The 23162-nt window shown below is 43.5% G+C and overlaps 1 protein-coding gene and 9 non-coding genes across 10 annotated transcripts in view; all 10 read right to left on the bottom strand.

Moving 5' to 3' along the window:
• LOC117534738 (nuclear receptor ROR-alpha A-like) overlaps window positions 1-23162 on the bottom strand; it is a 103865-nt gene that overhangs the window by 41602 nt on the left and 39101 nt on the right. The window lies entirely within an intron of this gene.
• Window positions 6648-6720, bottom strand: trnav-uac. The gene has a single exon. It is a non-coding gene; the product is annotated as a tRNA-Val (tRNA).
• Window positions 7152-7224, bottom strand: trnav-uac. The gene has a single exon. It is a non-coding gene; the product is annotated as a tRNA-Val (tRNA).
• trnae-uuc lies at window positions 7598-7670 on the bottom strand. Its single transcript has one exon. It is a non-coding gene; the product is annotated as a tRNA-Glu (tRNA).
• Window positions 8102-8174, bottom strand: trnav-uac. The gene has a single exon. It is a non-coding gene; the product is annotated as a tRNA-Val (tRNA).
• trnav-uac lies at window positions 8377-8449 on the bottom strand. Its single transcript has one exon. It is a non-coding gene; the product is annotated as a tRNA-Val (tRNA).
• On the bottom strand, window positions 8551-8623 carry trnav-uac. The gene has a single exon. It is a non-coding gene; the product is annotated as a tRNA-Val (tRNA).
• trnav-uac lies at window positions 15753-15825 on the bottom strand. Its single transcript has one exon. It is a non-coding gene; the product is annotated as a tRNA-Val (tRNA).
• trnav-uac lies at window positions 16029-16101 on the bottom strand. The gene has a single exon. It is a non-coding gene; the product is annotated as a tRNA-Val (tRNA).
• Window positions 16203-16344, bottom strand: trnav-uac. Its single transcript has 2 exons — window positions 16308-16344; window positions 16203-16238 (listed from the first exon to the last, which is right to left on the bottom strand). It is a non-coding gene; the product is annotated as a tRNA-Val (tRNA).

Consider the following 23162-nt stretch of genomic DNA (forward strand, 5'->3'; position numbering starts at 1 on the left):
AGAGGGTGAGAAACAACTTTGTCTTGCCCTGTCTCTATGGTTGTCCGAACCCTCAGGTAGTTTCTTCTGGCATTGGAAGGCCAAGAGTCATCCTTGGGACAAGCAGCCAGTACTATATTTTAGCTTCGCGACTCACCTGCAAGGTCTGCAAAAAGTACTGGCATGCTGACAAGCCCCAGTGGCTGGAGAAGCTACCCCAGCGCATCAGCAACATCGTGCCGGCCTTCCTGACGCACAAAAAGGCCGTCTGCAAATCTGTACTGGATGAGATGAGGCGCAGCGGCAGATCCCCAGAGGACATGTCCAAGCAGCTGACGGAGGCGCTCAATCTCAAATATGAGAGAGCTCACCTGGCCTACCTGCTGTGTGTGCAGAATGTCAGGGATGCTGAGGCAGGAGTCTACGGCCAAAGGACCATCACTGGGTTCCTCAGACAGGAAGATACTCCGGCTGCATTTGGTGGATACTCGGACGGTGATGGCTGGTGTGGAGTTTCTGTCTCTTCCCACTACCTGGTGGAGTGCCTGGTCCGTGAGTATCAGCGGCAGGAGGAGCTCCTTACTCTGCTGCTTCAGGGGACCTTTGGACAGGCCCTGAGGTCTGATCACACTCGCAGAGTGGCTAGGAAGGTTGTGCTGTCGTCTGGCACCATGTCTTCCTATGCCATCATGAATGAGAACTGGATGATCCTGAGCTGGGTGATGCTGCAGTCAGAGTGTGATAGGTCCCTTAACCCGTTGTATGAGGGTCTGTCTCAACGCTACACTGTGGCTGGAGTGGAGAAGGCACGCTACCAGTGGGTGGACAGGTATAAACAACAAGTTTAAATTGAAAACAGTTGATTCTTTTTTTTTGTTGTTGTTTTTTTAATTCTGCATTTAATTCTGTAATCTGACTCTTCATAAATATAATACACATGAATAATTACAGTTAATTATTACACTAATTTTGTACGAAGATATTGTACAAGGTTTTCAGCTGTAATGACATTTATTTGTAATGCTTTAGGGACTGCTGCGCTGCCTTCAAGGTCCTTCAACCTGGGGCTCAGGAGCACTTGTGGGACAGCTGGAGGACCACAGATGCTATCCTGGCAGAGGCCACCTCTGGAAATCTCAAGAACATTTGCGCATCAAGGAACAAGTTTAACAAAGACATTATTGTCAAGTTGGACTTGTTTCATTGTATGCGGCGGTTTACCAGGGAGTGTGTCTCCGAGCATCATTCGTTGTACAGCTCCTTCTGCCAGTTCCTCTCAGCAGCGTTCGTTGTGGTGGACCACAGCGATCTCCAGAAGCTGAAGGAGGCGTACACGTTCTGCAGAATTTCTCCTGCTAACCCCACAAAGCAGCACATAAGAGAGCACTGCAGGACAAAGGTGCCACAGCCAATGGAACTGCTGCAAAGAGTGGAAGACGTCCTCCATCACTATTACATGGCAAAGGATGCCAATGATTTGCTCCTTTTCAAAGACTCAATGTTAAAGGTGTGGAGGATCCAGTGCATCCACATCCTCCGAGGCTGCCTGAGCGACCCTGAAGTGGGAGAGGGAATCCTCTACAGCAGGGGTACTCAAATACAAATCTTAAAGGTCCAAAATAAATGTTTCAATAAGACAAAGGTCCGTTTATTACGGTCATTCAAACTTTTAAACAATTGCAACAAGATTCTTAACACGAGGTTGCAAAAACAAAAAGTCTCTGTATGCAGCAGTTTTCATTGTTATTGTGTCTGTGCTTGACCCCTCAGAGTCGCAGTGTAAGAGCTGCACAGTTATGAATAAAGGCAGCTGCACCCTCTTTCATTCAGCATTCCCATTATTGCTTTATAAATGTATGCCCCCTTGTGTGTCCACTGAGGTTCGTCAGGCCCAACACATCTTCAACAAACTCCCCCTTTGCCTCATCATAAAAACTCACAAACACCAGCAACTGAGCATTGTCAGTGGTGTCAGTGGACTCACCCACAGCTAAGGAAATGCACTGTGCATTTTCTATTCCATCACAAAGCTGATGAATCAAATCACCAGCCAGTATTTATGTTCTTCTGGTTGCTGTGGAATCTGAGAGGGGGATTTGCTTGATTTGACCTGTTATTTCCTCTTTGTGTTTGCCTTCAACATGGTCTCCATCACTTCAGTCATGCATTCTTTTATACTGCAGTTATTATCCAGTGGAAGGTCCTTACCTACTGGCCTAGTTACATCAAAGTGGTTACTTTTTTTTGTCTGGGCAGTGTAGTTTTAAACACCGTCTTATTTGACTTTCTCAGGACTTAAAACAGTTTTTTGGGGGCAGACCCCCTCAAAGAAAACAATATATTTACACACGTAAGGTCATCATCTTAATAGTTGTGTATGCTCATCCGTGAGCAGAGCATCAAGTTGGCATGTCTATTACAGCTGAATGCGGCGATTACCATCTTGTTCAGCAAAACGCCTCACAAACGTATTAAGATCAACAGCTTTAGTGCGTTTTGATTCAATGCTGAGTACAGACAAACTGACAGTCTCTTCTCTGTCAGACCGCAAATACCTCATTCCTTCAGCGCTTGGGTCCGAATGCTTCTCGTTTTGCGCCGTCCAGTTAAAAATGAAATCGCCGCCAAATCATATTTCCACGCTCGCGCCAGGACCGGGGGAGGGGTTACATGACGTGCATCTTGTGCTGCATTCACTTGCACTCGGACATTAGAGACTTTCTCTCATAAATGTCCGATGAGCCACAACTTTTCTTTCAAAACAAAGCTGCCAACTGGGGTGGCAGCTGGGGTGGCAAGGCCTATTTTTAGGGTGTCAGTTGCCACCCTGGTAGGTGAAACTAGGCTACTAGCTACAGTACAGATGGAACTAGATTAGCTGTTAACTCTCGCTCTGAATTTTTTTTGTTTTTGTTTTAATTCTCGCTCTGACTTAGACAGGTTGAAAGAGACACACACATTTTTCCCACCCGCATTCCGCGAAGACCCGCCCTACTGTGCCTCTGATTCGCAGATTGTTTGGGGGAAAAAACCGCTGACTGGATGCTGAATGTGATTGGACCAAAGCGTTGACACACACAGGTGGAACACAGTGGAACAGTCAGACATGCAGAGCGCTGTTTGCAATGGACATAGCGGAGAATTTTGACTCGTTGCGAATGCGTTGTGGCGATGTCTCACATATAATACAGAGAGATCATACATATGAAAAGTATAATTTGCTCAGAGTCCGGAGACAGTGCTGGTTCGGTCCGGATCCGGACCGGAGTCCGTAGTTTGAGGATGCCTGCTCTACAGGTATGGTGGCACCCTGCAGCTGAATTACAACAAGGGTGAGGGAGCTGCCGTGCCTGTGTGGATCCCTGTGAGAGGCACCTCTCAGCAGGAGGGTTTCCACGGACACCAAGCCCAATGGGTGACAGGCAACCGGGTGTCCTGTGAACTATTCCAGGCTCAAGCTATGACTGGAGTTGTGCGCTGGAACTACCAGAGGCTGGTGGACCTGAAACAACCAGATGTGGAGCTGCCAGCCGTGTTTGACCCCCGGTTGATTTCAGAGCTTAACACCATCTCTGTAAAAGTGACAGGAAGGTCCAAATATCCAGCACTGCAGCTCTCCAACAGGGACACGGGGGAGAGATTTGGACTGCAGTACGTGGAGCCAGGCTGTCGTCCTGTTGTTTTGAACTGGGACAAGAACAGGGCACAGCCAAACAACCCAGCGGCAGTAGCCATGGAGACAGAGCATCATTGCCCTGCCCCTACTGTTGTAGTGGGCACAGACTCTCAGGTAATCCAGTTCATATTTATATCTACTTACTGTCAAGTACTGACAGACTGGCTGACTAACTAATTCACTATATTTGTGCTATTTCAGGAATCCTGTGCTGATCCAGTTGGGGCAGTGCCAATTCTGTCTTCCAGTTCCCGGCAGTCCTCTGATGTTGTGACCAAGTCCCTGCTGCCTTTGACACAAGCCTCTGCCACACAAACACCAGAGCCTTTGATAGATACAGGTCATTCAAATTACCTACCTACACTACCTCACTGTTAAAAACAGGCGTGCACATAATATATGTAATATCATCATGTTGAAATATTGTTTATTAACAACAATCATTAAGCAAGTGTATGCAAACTGTAAAAGCCATTGAAAAGCATAATAGAACAAGAGGTAGGAATATAAGATAATCATGTATTTGTCCCACAAAAGTTAAATTAGCTGTGAAGTGAAATGACTAAAAGAGCTAATTGATTTGCAACACACTGGCATAAAACAATATAATTAACATATATTTATTTTTTAGACTTGACAGGGGTAGCACCGCTGCCTCAGTCCTCCTCTCCTCGAGCCACCCGCACTGGACCAATTAAAACTGGTGGCCTCATTCAAGTCTTGGACCATGGTCGGTGGACAGAACCCATGAAAGCTGCCATCGACGAGCTTCTGGTAAACCACCGTGGTGCCAAAGATGTCCTGAAGCGGGTGGATGCGGACTACGCTGCCATGGTCCAGAGGGGATGCACAGACCGGAACAGCCTCCTTCACCCGACCACAGTCCAACATATCTCACGATATGTGAAACATCTGGCAAAATTAAAAAACACCAGCTCTTCCCTCAACACATCCCCAGAAAAGATCTTAGACACAGCAGCTGTGGCATAGTTTGACCTCAGGTAGCCAAACTATCAGTGTGCCTGTCATAACTCTGCCACCTGCCGTATGCAACCCTCCAGCTGTGGCTCCCAGACAGGAGGACTCACTGAGCAGGGCTTCAGTGGAGAAGATTGTGTCAGACGTCCTGGCAAAACAACAGCAGCAGCAGCAGCAGCAGCAGCAGCAACAGCCTCAGAAAAAGACGCGGATGAGAAACTGTTTAGCCTGCGGTCAGCCTAAATCCAGATATCTTGGGGATGGCTCTTCAGTTCATTTTGTTTACCAGTCAAAAACGGTAAAATACTTTTACTGCTCCACCAAGGTCTTTCAGACCTATGCTAAAGAAGGCCTCAAAGACACCAGGATGTCTTTTGAGAACTTTGCTGCAACTGCGTTTTTTGAGCGAGAGCTGGAGGCTGCCAGACAGAGGGGGGCAGAGTGGAGAAAGGTTGCAGAGGAGAGAGGGAAGAGGAAGGCAGCTGTGCAGCTGCCAACAGGCCGTCTCTGCAGGATTTGTCACCAACCCCTGAAGCAGGGTCCCAACAGCCCTCATATCCATGCATACTTCCCAGGGGTTTCAGGGAAGTACATCTACTGCCCCTCCAGAGTCTTCTCCTTATATAATGCACAGGGCATGGAGAAGGAGATGACGTGGCCGGACTTCCAGCAGTCGGACTTCTATGATGCTGAAAGGGACAGATGGATTGCAGACAAAAGGAAGCCCTAACCTACCCTCACATACACACATGCACACGCCACTTCCTGGGTCTACTAAGTTGCATACTAACATACAAACTAAGACGTTTTGCCTGCAACACAAACGAGACCCCTAAACTATCAGCCTTTTCACCAGTCCTGCCAATCCTGCCAATAACAAAACAGTTTTGGTTAATGCCCTCAAAAAACTCAATTAATAATAAAGAATAATAATCATTTCAAGGATTTCTATGGGTCCTCCACTCCAATCTTGTCAGTGCTGGGGCCTTAAACATGTAATGTATTTAAATGTTACACTAGAATATTATATACTAGAATAAATAAATGAACAACAATTGCACTAGAATAAATATAATTATTGCATTAGAATACAATTAAACAAATACCAAGTAAGAGGGTATAAATCACTAAAATGAGAATAGAATGCAGAATAGTAACCATACAAGAGCATGAGGTGAAAAACATTTCAGATAATGGATGGTGGTGAGATCAAACAAATCTATAACAAAACAATACACTATCTTCTGCTAAATAATAATATTATAATAAATATTAAGGTGCAATACAACATATCATATAGTCCAAAAATACAAAGAATATAATATGGTTAAATCATTTTTTCAGGATCTGATTGTTCTCTCTGTATTGTGTTTTCAGTGTTTTTAATATATTTGTTGTTCTATTTTTAATATTTCTGTTTTTGAATAAATGATCTTGAATGCATCACTGTGGCTGTCTTTACTTGATAGAGGAAGTAATAGTGATAGAAAATGAAACACACTCATATGCTCAATGTAAACATCTGTACAATCAACATATTAATTATAAGTAAAAATAAAAAGATATTATATAAAACATTATTATTACTAATATTAAGATATCATTATTTGTGTTATTATTGCTATATATTAAGATTAAAATAACTATTATAAGAAGCAGCAAGCAAAGAATAATTCATTTCTAACTCCAAATATCTGTTTCAACTTTAACTTTAAACGTTTGAAAATGTAAATGTAGTGTTTGTGTATAATGAGCAACATTTTGAAACTGAATGTGACATTTTGTTTGGGTCAGGTGGGATTCGAACCGTCGTTCTTTTGAAGAGGCTTCTGGCCAATAGAAAGTCTTCTATGGGTATACACGGCTTACCTCTGCGTGTAAAGCAGACGTGATAACCACTACTATATGGAACCTCTGTGACATTTAAATTGCTAATCAAATATCCAAGACATGGTAGAATATTTATGAAAAACTATACAAATAGTACCAGTGAGGTCACGTGTGGATAAAGCTCTGGTTCCACTGGGGATTGAACCCAGGACCTTCTGCTTGTAAAGCAGACGTGATGACTACTACACTATGGAACCCCTGTGAGAATGTAATTCAACTAATTGCAATATAAACATGGTTCTGAATATAGTTCAGGAGTTAAAAAGCCGCATTCACAGTCTCAAAAGAAATGTTAGACATGTAGTACTTCTGGGGATAGAACCCAGAACCTTCTGTGTGTGAAGCATGACATGATGACTACTACATTAATTGCATCATTCATGTCATTCTCTCAAATATGTTGGTGTGTTGGTCACATCAGTCACAGTGGATGTACAGAGACTGATGTTAGGTTTCATTGTTATTTAGTTCAAGCATTGTTTTCAATCTAGTCAATGTTTATTTTGACATTTTCTTTATTTACAGTTGGTAATGATTAATTAGGAAAGACTTGTGATTTCCACTGGTTCTTGGAACAAACCCACACTTATTGACTCGACGATTGACCGGATGCTATAAGACCAAAGTCTGGTTCCACTGGGGATTGAACCCAGGACCTTCTGCGTGTAAAGCAGACGTGATAACCACTACACTATGGAACCTCTATCATGTAGCCTTTTTAAGTTAATGTACATGTATCTGGATCTCACCGAAGTTTAGTTTTTACTAACAATTGTAAGAGTTTGTGGGTTACATTGATGCAAGGTCAGGGTAAGGTTATGAACATGGTTTTCCATTTTTTTAAGGCGCAATCTTGATTCATTTTACCTGAAATAAGACCCAGGGAACAACAAGACAGACGTCTGGTTCCACTGGGGATTGAACCCAGGACCTTCTGCGTGTAAAGCAGACGTGATGACTACTATATGGAAACTCTGTGACATTTAAGTTGCTAATCAAATATCCAAGACATGGTAGAATATTTATGAAAAACTTTCAAAATAGTACCAGTGAGGTCAGGTGAGGATAAAGCTCTGGTTCCTCTGGGGATTGAACCCAGGACCTTCTGTGTGAAAAGTAGATGTGATGACTACTACACTATGGAACCCCTGTGAGAATGTAATTCAACTAATTGCAATATAAACATGGTTCTGAATATAGTTCAGGAGTTAAAAAGCCGCATTCACAGTCTCAAAAGAAATATTAGACATGCAGTACTTCTGGGGATTGAACCCAGAACCTTCTGTGTGTGAAGCATGACATGATGACTACTACATTAATTGCATCATTCATCTCATTCTCTCAAATATGTTGGTGTGTTGGTCACATAAGTCACAGTGGATGTACAGAGACTGATGTTAGGTTTCATTGTTATTTAGTTCAAGCATTGTTTTCAATCTAGTCAATGTTTATTTTGACATTTTCTCTATTTACAGTTGGTAATGATTAATTAGGAAAGACTTGTGATTTCCACTGGTTCTTTGAACAAACCCACACTTATTGACTTGACGATTGACCGGATGCTATAAGACCAAAGTCTGGTTCCACTGGGGATTGAACCGAGGACCTTCTGCGTGTAAAGCAGACGTGATAACCACTACACTATGGAACCTCTGTCATGTAGACTTTTTAAGTTAATGTACATGTATCTGGATCTCACCGAAGTTTAGTTTTTACTAACAATTGTAAGAGTTTGTGGGTTACATTGATGCAAGGTCAGGGTAAGGTTATGAACATGGTTTTCCATTTTTTAAAGGCGCAATCTTGATTCATTTTACCTGAAATAAGACCCAGGGAACAACAAGACAGACGTCAGGTTCCACTGGGGATTGAACCCAGGACCTTCTGCGTGTAAAGCAGACGTGATAACCACTACACTATGGAACCTCTGTAATAATACATTACCTAATCAAACCTTTAACACATGATAGAATATAAATGACTAGCATAAAATACTACTAGTGATGGCAGCCAATACAATAAAGCTATGGTTCCACTGGGGATTGAACCCAGGACCTTCTGTGTGTAAAGCAGACGTGATGACTACTACACTATGGAACCCCTGTGAGAATGTAATTCAACTAATTGCAATATAAACATGGTTCTGAATATAGTTCAGGAGTTAAAAAGCCGCATTCACAGTCTCAAAAGAAATATTAGACATGCAGTACTTCTGGGGATTGAACCCAGAACCTTCTGTGTGTGAAGCATGACATGATGACTACTACATTAATTGCATCATTCATGTCATTCTCTCAAATATGTTGGTGTTTTGGTCACATCAGTCACAGTGGATGTACAGAGACTGATGTAAGGAAAATGTCTGTCTTATGGACAGAGTTAACATGGGACTTGTCCTTCAAATGTACTGATGTCCGCACAGTTGTTTGTTTGTTTGTTTGTAGCCTTTATTTAACCAGGTGAAGCCCCTTGAGATCAAAAGATCTCTTTTTCAAGGGTGACCTGCAGGACATTAGTTACACATGTAACATAAAAACAACAGAACAACAATAAGGATGACATGCAACATAATGTACAGGGTACAGTTTACAAACTCTATTTACAGAGACAGGTACCATGAGTATCAAACAGCATGTCACCCAGCTGAGTTTTAAAATGATGCAGGGGAACCAAAGTGCTCAGTTTTAAACATGTTTGCAGACAGTTCCAATTTAGTGGAGCTGCACAACTAAAAGCTTTCTTCCCTAAGACAGTCCTTGCACTTGGCACATTTAATAAAACAACATCATGAGATCTCAGGCAATAAGTACTTTCAATTCGTCGAGAGATCAGAGAGCAGATATAAGAAGGTAGTTTACCCAACATGGCTTTGTAAATGAACGTGTACCAATGACTGAGCCTCCGTACAGTTAGTGAAGGCAGACCTGCCTTGGCATACAGGGTACAGTGATGAGTAAGTGCTTTACAGTTAGTAACAAATCTCAGGGCACTGTGATAGGCGGCATCTAACTTTTCCAGGCAATGGGCAGGTGCATTCATATAGATCAGATCACTATAGTCCAGCACAGGTAAAAAGGTCAGAGCCTTTTCCTGGCTTCAAAAGAGAAACAGGACTTGTTCCTGAAAAAGAAACCTAGCCTAACCCTCAGCTTTTTAAGCAGGTTATTGACATGAAGTTTAAAAGTAAGACAATCATCAAGCCAGATACCTAGGTATTTGTAACAGGTAACCACTTTGAGTACTTGTCCTTGCATAGTAACAATATCCAAAACAGGCTCTGGTGTCTTTTTAGCTTTTGAAAAGAGCATTACCTTGGTTTTCTCAACATTTAAAAGAAGCTTTAGTTCAGAGAGCTGAGTCTGAATAATGTTAAAAACAGCCTGTAATGTAACACCAGCCTCCTGAATGGAGGGACCTGCACAGTACATCACGGTATCATCCGCATAAAAATGTAAAGTAGCTTCATCCACATTTTCACCTAAACTGTTGATATATATAGAGAATAAAAGTGGACCTAAAACAGAACCTTGAGGAACACCATTAGCAATGTTTAACCACTCAGAAGACAGCCCATCAAAGTGAACACATTGGGACCTTTCAGAGAGGTAGTTCACAAACCAACCCACTGCATGGCTGGATATGCCGATACTGAGTAGCCTCTGCTTTAAGATGCGATGATCAACGGTGTCAAATGCTTTGGAAAGGTCAATAAACAGAGCTGCACAACTCTGCTTATTATCCAAAATACTAGTAATGTCATTTACCACTTTCATTGTCGCAGTTCTACAAAAAGATAACAGAGTATTTCCAGACTCTGGAGGAAAGTAAGAGGAGTTGTCAGGGGACTCTACCCGTATTATGATGCACTATTTTTGGATACTTTTTTCACTTTCATGCATCTTTCCATGGATGACTTATTGTATTTATTTTAACTTTTTGGTCAATTTCACCCAGTTTTGGCTCCCGCCTTGCCTGGAGGATAGGACCGAGAGATGACAGGGATCTCTGCCCGCCTAACGAGTGCCTAAATGGGACACCTTTCGCACGATGATGCAAATGGAAAACACAATGTTTTGAAAATAAACTGGAGAGATTTGACACGGGGTCTTTCTAGTTCGCTGAGTGCAACTTTCTTGAGTCTTTTCACGTTTCCTTCTTTGGCGCCCCCGGTTCTATACATTCTACTGGTGACACTTCCTGGTACCGAAATGCTCATGCATACAAATAGGATGGCGATTGGTTGTCCTATCTGTAAGAGTTCCTGAGCAAGCACCTGCAGAGGAACCATAGTGTGCGTAATTTAGTTGAAAGAAAAATTCTGCTGTTGTTGGCGAAAGGACGGACAAACATTAGGCTCCATCCCTGCACCATTGCAGGATGCGAGTACATCGGGACAAGGCTGGACCGCCACTTGGACAGAGACCATGTTGAGCTGTCCCGGGAGGAAATATATGTGGTTGTAAATAAACTAAAAATGACAGTGGCAACGAAGGAGCTTCATGAACTCAGATTGACAAACCCCACAGTAGCAATGATTACCTCTTGGGATGTGGACACTGTGGGTGATGAGGTCTTGTCACAACCTCCACCCTTGTCCCCAGTGATTGAATGTGACAACCCGGACTGTAAGGAATAGAGGATGGAGGCAAACACAATGAGGGCTCAGAGGGACAGATATGCTGCTGAGGTGAAATCCCTGCACTGCAAGCTGCAGCAGAGGATAAAACATAAGCGACATAGGAGGAACCAGAGGGCCGAGGACATGCTTGGGTTCGATGAAGAGGATGGGGAGGAACAAGAGCGGGTGTTTCTAAGGAAACGACCCCGAACAGAGTCAACCCCAAAGAGGCTGTCCAAGTCCAAAGGTCCCTCCTGCAGCAAGTCCCCCATTCCCTCCTGCAGCAAGTCCCCCATTGCCTCTCACACATCTGTATCCAGCTCCTCAGAACCTGCATCCATAGATACCGAGGCCTCGTCATCCTCCCCTCCCATACATTCCCCTGGTTCAGAGGCAGGGGCCGTGGGAATATAATGCGAGACATAACATTCCCACGCATCATGGAGGAATATCTGCAAGGCTACCGGGACCATTATGAGGGCATCGACCCAACAGTGAGGCTCCAAGAAAACGCAGTCTCCAAAATAAGCAGAGTGAAATCGTTCCTAAGCTTCATGGTACACGGTTTCAATCGCCTGTCTGACTGGCTCTTTCTGAGGGATCTGAAGAGGATACGTGGGTGAGTAACATCAAAAACTGTCCATGATGTTAGCATCATTGTGTGTGTTCTCCACATTGACGCAATACGATGTACTGATGCGTTTTCCTTTGCCAACAGCTGGTCCCGGAGCCTGATAAAGTCAAGCCTACAGGTCACGACCTCTGACTTCTATATCAAAAATATATCACACTTTCTCAAGTACATAGCAGACACACCATGCAAGGGGAGCAGGCTCAACCAAAACGACATAATTTTAATCAAACGGGAAGTTGTTGCCATCCTGAAGTCCCTTAGGAAGAAGGTGCTTATCCACCAGATGCAGGTGAAGCGGGACAAGATGGAAGGTCTGCCGAGCCATAAAGACATCATGGCATGTTTGACTGCGGCCAAAACTCGCATCCCTCAGCTCCTGGACGTGATGGTCAGCAATCTGACTACCGCAACCCGGATATTGCTCTATGGGTACATGACCCTCCATTGGAGCTGCATTTATGGGCCACCGTCCGGGGGTCTACTCCAACATAACCAACGCCGAGGTCCGAAAGGCGGAGACAAGTGGCACTGCCTTTGGCCAACTCATCCACGTGAGTGCTATTAAAAAATGTGTTTATTCTGGCAGTGATAAAAATGTTGTGCATGATTGATACTTGTTTTGACGCTCTCTACCTCTGTCATAACAGGTAAGCAACCACAAGACGGCCAACGCGTTCGGGGAAGCGCATCTGTACCTCACCATAGAAGAATTTGGATGAATGAAGAGGTGGCTGGAAATCAAGGGGACGCTGACCTGCACCCAGAACCGCTACTTCCTATACACAGCGGGGAAGAACGCGTCGAGGAACCTTGCCTCCGCCCTGAGGTTGGCATGGGCTGATGTTGGACTAAAAGGTCCAATTAACTTCACCGACCTCCGCACAGTCCACGCAGATAATGCGAAGAGGTTTCAGGACATAGGCAACCGCCAAAGAGTGAGTGATTTCATGTGTCACAACACTGCAACTGCAGACACATTTATGCCAAGAATCCTTCTTTGAAGGAGGCTGCGGACATACGGCTGCTCTTCACAAAGTCACTGCAAGCAGCGGCGGCAGCAGCAGCAGCATCAGGGGGGAGTGAAGACAATTTGGGGGACGTTGACATCGACAGTGACAGTGACAGCTCTGGAGAGGAGCATAGCCCCACTCCCTACCAAGACTCCCCCGATGCCGAGACGTCAGATGAAGAATTCTACAACAACGTCAACGCTTGGAGAGCGGCGAAGAGGGAACAGTCAATGGCCAAACACAGTCCCTCAGACATGGGTGAAGAGAGGGTGCCAGACTCTGCACCAACTTCACCCGATACGGACAATGTTGCCAGTGACCAACTTGTAAATATGCAATGTTTTGTTGTACTCAGTCCCCTTGTGCTGGATGAGTGAATAATGTTATAATGTTATAAAGTGTCAATGTATATATTTCTGTAAATAAAGTTTGTTAAAATTTCTTACTTTGTCCTCTTTTTTAAAACCCACTATGGGTGTTTCCCCTTTAAGATCCCCAGGGGCACGAGGTTCTGGTGGTGTGCATGAAGGGGTTTAGTCCGAGTGAGGAGTGCTCAAGTGTTGGAGGATGTGTAAGGCAGAGGAGGGTAACAAAAAGTTAAAGTGTGAACCTCCAGCAGGGCACGTGGTGCTGTGAAGAAGGCCGAATATGGATGCCGATGTGCGGACGGTAAAGCACCGCAAAATACACCACCTCAGGGTGCCCAGGGCCATGAGAACATCCTGCACAGGAGGGTGGGGGATGCTGTGAATAAGGCCGACTATGGATGCCGATGGGCGGACGATAAAGCATCGCAAACTCCGCCCCCCTTTAAGGTTACCAGGGGCACGAGGTTCTTTAGGGTGTGATCATCTGGGTTTAGTCCGTGGGGGAGTGCTTAAGTTCGGGGGCCCGGGGGCCCGGGGACCCAAGGTGCGCAAGGTTATGGAAGTACGCATGTCAGGGAGAGATGCTGGAGGTCTGTAGTCCGTCATTTGGGGCTCTTGGAGCGGCCACAGTGAGGTGGTTTTCCCGGTGTATTTAATGGCAGTCTGACATATCCTGTGTCCTGTGAAATAGCCTGTCTGTTTTGTCCAATGTTGCTACTAATTGATAACTTTTAATATGAATCTCTGTTTGTCATATGTTCAGAATGTTCTATTTATTCAGAAATAGCACATTCTGAATGACCCATTTTAATTGCAAACTGAATTAAAACAGTCCCCCCGACCTTTGAAACTAATCTACCCACGTTTAGCATGCTATTTTCGGTTATAAATCTTATCTTATCACCATGGATGTGCCTGTATTTAACACAAAAAAGCTTACAGCACCGGGTATTCCCAGGCGGTCTCCCATCCAAGTACTGACCCGACCCGACCCGGACTGTCAAACCTCCATGTCGATCCCCAGCACCTGCGAGCTCTCCGGGGTCCTGGAGGTATCTGTTAGCATAGTTTAATCCAATTTTTAGCACTCTTTTCCCCGCAGAAACTAGTTTAAATCACCGTTAAACACTTATTTGCAATGTCTATTTCATGGACACCACTCTATGTATTAATGTCCGTGATATGGACATATTATTCTGTACACGCCACGGCCAATGATGTCCACTCAGTGGACCTGCGAGCTCTCCGGGGCTGGATGTATCAGGGCCGAGTTTGGGTGCTGAAAGGCGGACTGCCAAACCTCCATGTCGACCCCCAGCAGCTGTGGGTTCTGCAGGGGTCCCTGTGAGGCTGTCTCCCCCTCTCCAGCTCCTGCGAGCTCTCCGGGGCTGGAGGTCCGAGTTTGGCCGAGTTTGGGTGCTGATAGGCGGACTGCCAAACCTCCATGTCGACCCCCAGCAGCTGTGGGTTCTGCAGGGGTCCCTGTGAGGCTGTCTCCCCCTCTCCAGCACCTGCGAGCTCTCCGGGGCTGGAGGTCCGAGTTTGGCCGAGTTTGGGTGCTGAAAGGCGGACTGCCAAACCTCCATGTCGACCCCCAGCAGCTGTGGGTTCTGCAGGGGTCCCTGTGAGGCTGTCTCCCCCTCTCCAGCACCTGCGAGCTCTCCGGGGCTGGAGGTCCGAGTTTGGCCGAGTTTGGGTGCTGAAAGGCGGACTGCCAAACCTCCATGTCGACCCCCAGCAGCTGTGGGTTCTGCAGGGGTCCCTGTGAGGCTGTCTCCCCCTCTCCAGCACCTGCGAGCTCTCCGGGGCTGGAGATCCGAGTTTGGCCGAGTTTGGGTGCTGAAAGGCAGACTGCCAAACCTCCATGTCGACCCGCAGCAGCTGTGGGTTCTGCAGGGGTCCCTGTGAGGCTGTCTCCCCCTCTCCAGCACCTGCGAGCTCTCCGGGGCTGGAGGTCCGAGTTTGGCCGAGTTTGGGTGCTGAAAGGCGGACTGCCAAACCTCCATGTCGACCCGGGGTCCTGGAGAGGCCTCAGGGCCGAGTTTGGGTGCTGAAAAACCAATTTTTAGCACTCTTTTCCCCGCAGAAACTAGTTTAAATCAACGTTAAACACTTACTTGTAATGTCTATTTCATGGACACCACTCTATGTATTAATGTCCGTGATATGGACATATTATTCTGTACACGCCACGGCCAATGATGTCCGCTCAGTGGACATTACGCCCTCTGGTGCGGGGAAAGCTCGTCCGTCTCCGGTTCTTTTTCCACGTGGAAGGTCCCTGCACTGGCTATCCATGTAGCACCCCAGATTATTTTTATTTTGCTGCGGGGCCGAACTGCATGTCTGTACATTTGGCGCACCGCGACCGGTAGTTAATGTCCATACGGTGTACGCATATATCCCTAAGGAATGTTAGGGTTCATTGTTATTTAGTTCAAGCATTGTTTTAAATCTAGTCAATGTTTATTTTGACATTTTCTCTATTTACAATTGGTAATGGTTAATTAGGCACAAAGACTTGTGATTTCCACTGGTTCCTGGAACAAACCCACACTTATTGACTCGACGATTGACCGGATGCTATAAGACCAAAGTCTGGTTCCACTGGGGATTGAACCCAGGACCTTCTGCGTGTAAAGCAGACGCGATAACCACTACACTATGGAACCTCTGTCATGTACACTTTTTAAGTTAATGTACATGTATCTGGATCTCACCGAAGTTTATTTTTTTACTAACAATTGTAAAAGTTTGTGGGTTACATTGATGCAAGGTCAGGGTAAGGTTATGAACATGGTTTTCCATTTTTTAAAGGCACAATCTTGATTCATTGTACCTGAAATAAGACCCAGGGAACAACAAGACAGACGTCAGGTTCCACTGGGGATTGAACCCAGGACCTTCTGCGTGTAAAGCAGACGTGATAACCACTACACTATGGAACCTCTTTATTAATAAGTGTCCTAATCAAAACTTTAACACATGGTAGAATATAAATGACTAGCATAAAATACTACTAGTGATGGCAGCTAATACAATAAAGCTTTGGTTCCACTGGGGATTGAACCCAGGACCTTCTGCGTGTAAAGCAGACGTGATGACTACTGGAAATATACCACATACTGACTGTGGTAATAACATATAACTTTTCTGTAGAGCAGACGTGATGACTACTACACTATGGAACCTCTACAAGGAACCTTTCACCATTCGGAAACTTACATATAGGATTGAAATAACACAATATATATAAAACCCTTAAACATTAATATATAATAACCCAATTGCCCTTTGGCACAGGCTCCCCCAACACACACAACACACACTCACACCACCCCATGCTTATTGAATATATTAAATAGGTAGTTTGAACCTCTTGGTGCTCCAATTTGATTCTGCCAGAGAAACATGCTGCTCAGCCTTCTGTGCCCTTTCCCCAAACACACAAACACACGCACATACACACACACACACACACAAACACACGCACATACACACACACACACACACACACACACAGATCCCCTTTGCGCCCTCAGGGCCCCCATATGGACTCGATGGATGAGCCTTTTCAAGACTACTCGTACAGAGATTTCAGAAGTGTCTGCACATGTCCAACAGTGCAGTACACAGTAAAGATATACCAAAGTTCAGTACTAACAGTATAGTACAAATATTGTCAGCATCAATCCAGCATGGACCTTTTATAATGTAGTTTGAATTTAACAAATAAATGATAACATCTGTTCAAAAAATCTCACAAAAGAGACTTGGATTACATTAACAAAATGTGATAGTTTGTAAATGTATTCAAGGTAACATGGGTTGCGTAAACAATTTCCAGCGGTGAAACATTCCCATCAATCATTCAAAGTTAAACAGTGAGATGTCATACAACGGTTCCATAGTGTAGAGCTGCTTTAGAATGTCCTGGGTTCAATCCAGTGGAACCAGAAGTCTCTCTTGTTGTTACCTTGCTGTGCCTTATCTCAGGTAAAAGGAATCAAGATCGCCCCATAAAAAACCATGTTCATAACCTTACCCTGACCTTGCCTTAATCTAACCCTCAAACTCTTGCATATTTGTACAAATGAAGCCGTGGTCAGAACCACATATATGTGTTTAAAAAGTCTACATGATGGAGGTTCCATAATGTAGTAGTTATCATGTCTGCTTTATATGCAGAAGTTACTGGGTTCAATCTCCAGTGGAACCAACATTATTATCACATGCGTCCAATCGACTGTTAGATCAATGAACTTTAAAAATGGACAAACCTGCTCTGTTAGGTCAGTGTTGGTATGACTGTCTCCTATTATACCTGCATGAAGTCTGCAGTTTGTGGACGTCAGCTGAGGAGGATACATCTGTTCCTCGCATGTGCACTAAACACTAAAACCTATATGAGTGTATGCAGCATTATTCTGCAAGATGTGCACAGATATGCATCGCAATAACCTGTGTACACACACACCGACACACGTCTAGTCTCAGGAAGAATTTTAGAATACGTGTGTGTGTGCGTGATCTTTGCTCTCACTGATGTTCGTGTGCAGACAGGCTGGAAATATGTGCTTCAATCTCCTGTCTTTTTTTGTCTTTTACACACAGCATGCGCATCATATCTTTTTAATAACCAGTCGCAAGGCTTTGTTCATACACTCACATAACTATTTTATACATTACATATTACTTGTGGTAAGAGGTAACCACAAAGCGATATTTAACTGAAAATACTAGGGAAATGTTTACTCAGAACGTTTCTTCCACACTTGCCCCTGCTAACATCTCAGTAAATGAGCTAGTAGATCATTTTGATTTAAAAATTTAAAATGTTATAGATGCCATTTCTCCAACTAAGATAAAGGAAGTGTCTGGCAAGAAAATATCTCCATGGAGAAAGGCCATGACCGTGAAAACAGAAAAAAAAGAGTGACGAAAAGCTGAACGCAGGTGACGAAAAACAAATCTCCAGGTTCACTTTGAAATCTATAAAGAGAGACTTGGCCTTTATAATTTGGAATTGAAAATTGCCCGACAGTCTTTCTTCTCTGACATCATTGCCAAAAACAATGACAATGAGTTTGCCTTCTTCACTGACAAAATTCAGAAAATCAGCAGTCAGTGCCTCTCTGTATCAGGTACAGCAAATATTTTGTCTCTGTGTCCACCTAAAATCAATTAAAACACCATGACACAATTCCATCTGATTAATGATAAAAACCTAGAGGACATTATACAACTTCTGAAATCCTCCTCCTGCTGCCTTGATATTATTCCAACAGGGTTTTTCAAAGATGTTTTTCATTGCATGGCCTCAGATCTACTTCATATAGTAAATAAATCTCTTCACTCAGGTGTTTTTCCACAGGCCCTGGAAACTGCAATAATTAAACCGCTCTTAAAAAATAATAATCTAGACGCTTCAGTAATGAACAATTACAGGCCCATATCAAACCTCCCATCTCTAGGTAAAATCATTGAAAAAGTAATTTTTCAACAGTTGAGTAATTTCTTGCATTTATATAACTGTTTGGATGTGTTCCAGCAGGGCCGCCCCTCCCTACAGGCCAATCACGCAGGCTGCATGGGGCCCCGCCTTGCGCAGGGGGCCCCGCCCAGAGGGCCTCAGCTGCTGTGCGCAGTTCTCCGCTCACCCCCCGCGAGAGTGAGAGGTGACAAGGGGAGCACGTCTGTAACCCGACACCTTTGCAATGAATCGACATCTGACCAATCACGGCTTTGATACGGCCACTATTGCAGGTGAAGAGATGTCGGCGAAAAGACAGTTTCAGTCCGGCGCAAGCAAGAGGGAAAAAAACAAAACATGAAGAAACTAGAGCATCTTGAAGGTGGGTTATTGTATGAGTCAAATGTACAACTTGCGAATGTTGTATAAGTCAAATTGCCAATTGCCATATTAAAACGGCTGCAATTCACGACATGAAGAAGGCAGTCTCTGCAGAGCATACAGGCTAATGGAGATGCAGTTATTTCCAGCATTCTTTATTTACCATTCATTCAAGTATGTGATGCCTTTGATCTGCTAATGTACAGGAGGAAGAGTGATACACTGTCTGTCTAGTTGGCTTACATAACAGTTAAAGTTTACAGCCTAAAAAACATGGAGCATTTTTTCCCCATTTATTCATTTTTATGTCAATTTGCACATTTCATGGTGATGCTCAGCCTCTCCCCTTAACTCCTAACAGTCATCGTCATGGTGACACTCAGCCTCTCCCCTTAACTCCTAACAGTCATCATCATGTCAACCACAGCCAGTGTTGGGACTACCTTTTGCAGTAACTAATAACGTTTCTAGTTACCTATTCCCATTCAGTAACGCCGTTATAGTTACTGTGATTTAAATGGGTGCGTTACTGCGTTACATTGTGTGATGGAACTGAACCGAATCTCCCTGCGGATGTAGCTTACAGGCGAATACAGCGATGTCCTCTCACAGTACCATGGAAAAGTGAAAGTGACCAGGGAGGAGTGATGATTGTTTAACGCGGGGTAACATTTCAGGGTAAGCCAATCAGAGACAGAGTTGGGCGGGTCTTGCCTTATGGGGAAAATACACAGACACACAAACACTTGCTAACACACACACATACACGGCAACGCTCACCACCACCAGCACACACACACACTATGGCAGATGCAAGTATCAACGAGAGCAGCAGCGCATTTACAACTTGGAGATATAACCACTATTTTCAATTTGTGGGGATAAAGGACGCAAAAAATATTACGGTCAAATGTAAACTGTGTGCAGGACAGAAAGCATTGTCCACATCGAATAACAGCAATGCCAATCTCCTGAAGCACCTAACTAATGTACAGTGGGGAGTTGTCTTTTCTCTTACTGTGCCACAGAACAATACAAAAACGTGTATTTGTATTGTTATTATTTTTTAAAGTAAAGTAACTTGTTACTAGTTACTTTTAGAAATTAGTAACTAATAAAGTAACTAGTTACTTTTTGGAGAGCAGTAATTATAACTATTACTAGTTACTTTTTAAAAGTAACTTGCCCAACACTGACCACAACACAGAGAAATACTGATATAAATGTGTGTGTAGTTGTTGATGCATTGCTGACAGAGGGAACTACATTTGAATACAGATTTAAGAAACATCAGTTGTTGAGCATGTCATAATAAGCATGTTTTGTCTTGACTATATTACAACTATATTATAATATTTATATTATTGAATTGAGTATGATTATTATTATTATTAGTAGAAGTAGTTTATTTGCATTAATTATATTTTAATCTTTTTGAGGCTAGTATTTGGCAGGAAATGCAGACGCATTCACCTGTAAACGCATCCTGAACGACATACATGCACATTTACCATTTACCTCACTGTATAAAAAAGTAACTGTTGATAATAATAATAAACAGGAAGTACTTTGTTTGCAAAAACATTTTTTTCACTCCTTTCAGTTGGGGGGGGGGGGGGGGGGCCTCTTCTCACAATGTCGCTTGGGGCCCCAAGTTGGCCAGGGGCGGCCCTGTGTTCCAGTCAGGATTTCGTCCAAACCACAGCACTGAGACTGCTCTTGTAAAGGTCTTTAATGATATCCACTTAAACACAGACAGTGGCAGAACTTCAGTGTTAGTATTATTAGATCTCAGTGCTGCGTTTGACACTGTTGACCACAGCATATTACTAGACCGACTGGAAAACTGGGTGGGACTTTCGGAAACAGTTCTGAATTGGTTTGAATCCTACTTAAAGGACAGAAACAACTTTGTTTCTATACGTACATACACATCTGAGTTGACAAATATGACATGTGGGGTACCTCAAGGCTCCATCTTGGGGCCTCTTCTCTTTAACGTCTACATGCTACCACTGGCTCAGATAATGAAAAACAACCAAATAAGTTACCATAGCTATGCAGATGACACGCACATTTACGTAACAATTTCACCAGGAGACTATGCTCCAATTCAAACACTGAGTAAGTGCATTGAACAAATCAATGACTGGATGTGTCAGAACTTTCTCCAATTAAACAAAGATAAAACTGAGGTAATGGTTTTTGGAGCCAAGTCAGAACGTATAAAAGTTAGCGCTGAGCTTCAGTCTGCAATGTTCAAAACAACAGATAAAGCCAGAAATCTAGGTGTAGTCATGGACTCTGACCTGAGTTTCAACAGTCACATTAAAACTGTTACTAAATCAGCCTACTATCCACCTAAAGAACATATCTAGGATTAAAAGACTAATGTCACAGCAGGATTTGGAAAAACTTGTCCATGCTTTTATCTTCAGTAGACTCGACTACTGCAATGGTGTCTTCACAGGTCTCACTAAAAAATCTATTAGGAAGCTGCAGCTGATTCAGAACGCCGCTGCTCGAGTCCTCACTAACACTAAGAAAGTGGATCACTCCTGTTCTGAAGTCTTTACACTGGCTTCCTGTGTGTCAAAGAATATATTTCTAAATACTGCTGCTGGTTTATAAAGCACTGAATGGTTTAGGCCCAAAATACATTTCTGACCTCCTGCTAAATGATGAACCATCCAGATCTCTCAGGTCTTCAGGGACTGGTCAGCTTTCTGTCCCCAGAGTCAGAACTAAACATGGAGAAGCAGCGTTCAGTTATTATGCTCCAAATATCTGGAACAAACTCCCAGAAACCTGCAGGTCCGCTGCAACTCTGACTACTTTTAAATCCAGGCTGAAGACTTTTATTTTTGCCGCTGCTTTTAATTGAACTATTCATACCTTAAACTGCACTGTAACTTTTATTCATGTATTTTTTCTTTTCTTTTTAATGACTGTTTTTAAATGCCTTTGTCTGAATGTATTTCATTTTTGTAAAGCACTTTGAATTGCCTTGTGTTGAAAGGTGCTATATAAATAAACTTGCCTTGTTAGACGGTTTTATCCAAAGCGACTTATATACTCAATACTGTGAGCAATCCCCACAGGAGTAATTTGGGGTGAAGTGTCTTGCCCAGGGACACAACGACATGCTGACTGCAGTGCGGTTTGAATCTGTGACCCCCTGATCCCAACAACAAGGCACTAGTCCACTGCGCCACACGCATCTTTGCACAGAAGCTAGGATCATTTTAATTTAATGAACAGGATCCCGTTTCGTTATTTTTTGAGTGCAGCAGCCTTCATTCATCTTCACTGCCACATGTGTTATCCTGTTCTCAATCAGCTGAATGTGCACATCACCTGGCTGCAAAAGGTCACACACACTCTTCAGGACAAGCCTTATCTGTCATATCCAAATATTATCTGACATCTCAAAGCATCATATGAACAAAGTGAGTGTTTCTGCTGATCAGTGTCACCTTCAACGACCTGAAAGCTGTTTCCAGATATCATAAACCTGTTTAAACCTGAAAAGCTAACATTAGCCACCATATGGTTTTTATTATATTCGGAAAAAAGTACAAAACTACAATATTCAACGATGCTTTGATATGTTTTAAGGCAATATCATCCAACCCTAGTGAAAACCTGTGTTGTTTATTATTTACTCGTGATTATTTGTATGTAATCAAAGGTAGATGTTTGGTTTTACTTTGATATGCACATATGTGTGTGTGTGTGTGTGTGTGTGTGTGTGTGTGTGTGTGTGTGTGTGTGTGTGTGTGTGTGTGTGTGTGTGTGTGTGTGTGTGTGTGTGTGTGTGTGTGTGTGTGTGTGTGTGTGTGTGTGTGTGTGTGTGTGTGTGTGTGTGTGTGTGTGTGTGTGTGTGTGTGTGTGTGTGTGTGTGTGTTTCATCATTATGTAACACTGACATCTGCTGGTAGCAGTGTGGGTGTTGTGATTAGCATCACTGCTGCTGTTGCCATGTGTATAGATATTTGTGTGTGTGTGTGTGTTTGTGTCTGTTTGTGTGTGTGTTTGTGTTTATTCGTGTTGGATTAAATATGTTTTCGACAGTTGTTACCTTTAATAGTATAACTAGTACTCTGAAAGGAAAGTATGACACCCTTCCGGCAAAACATGTTTTTAATTAACTCT

Source organism: Gymnodraco acuticeps, unplaced genomic scaffold (assembly GCF_902827175.1).
Source record: "Gymnodraco acuticeps unplaced genomic scaffold, fGymAcu1.1, whole genome shotgun sequence".
Taxonomy (NCBI): Eukaryota; Metazoa; Chordata; class Actinopteri; order Perciformes; family Bathydraconidae; genus Gymnodraco; species Gymnodraco acuticeps.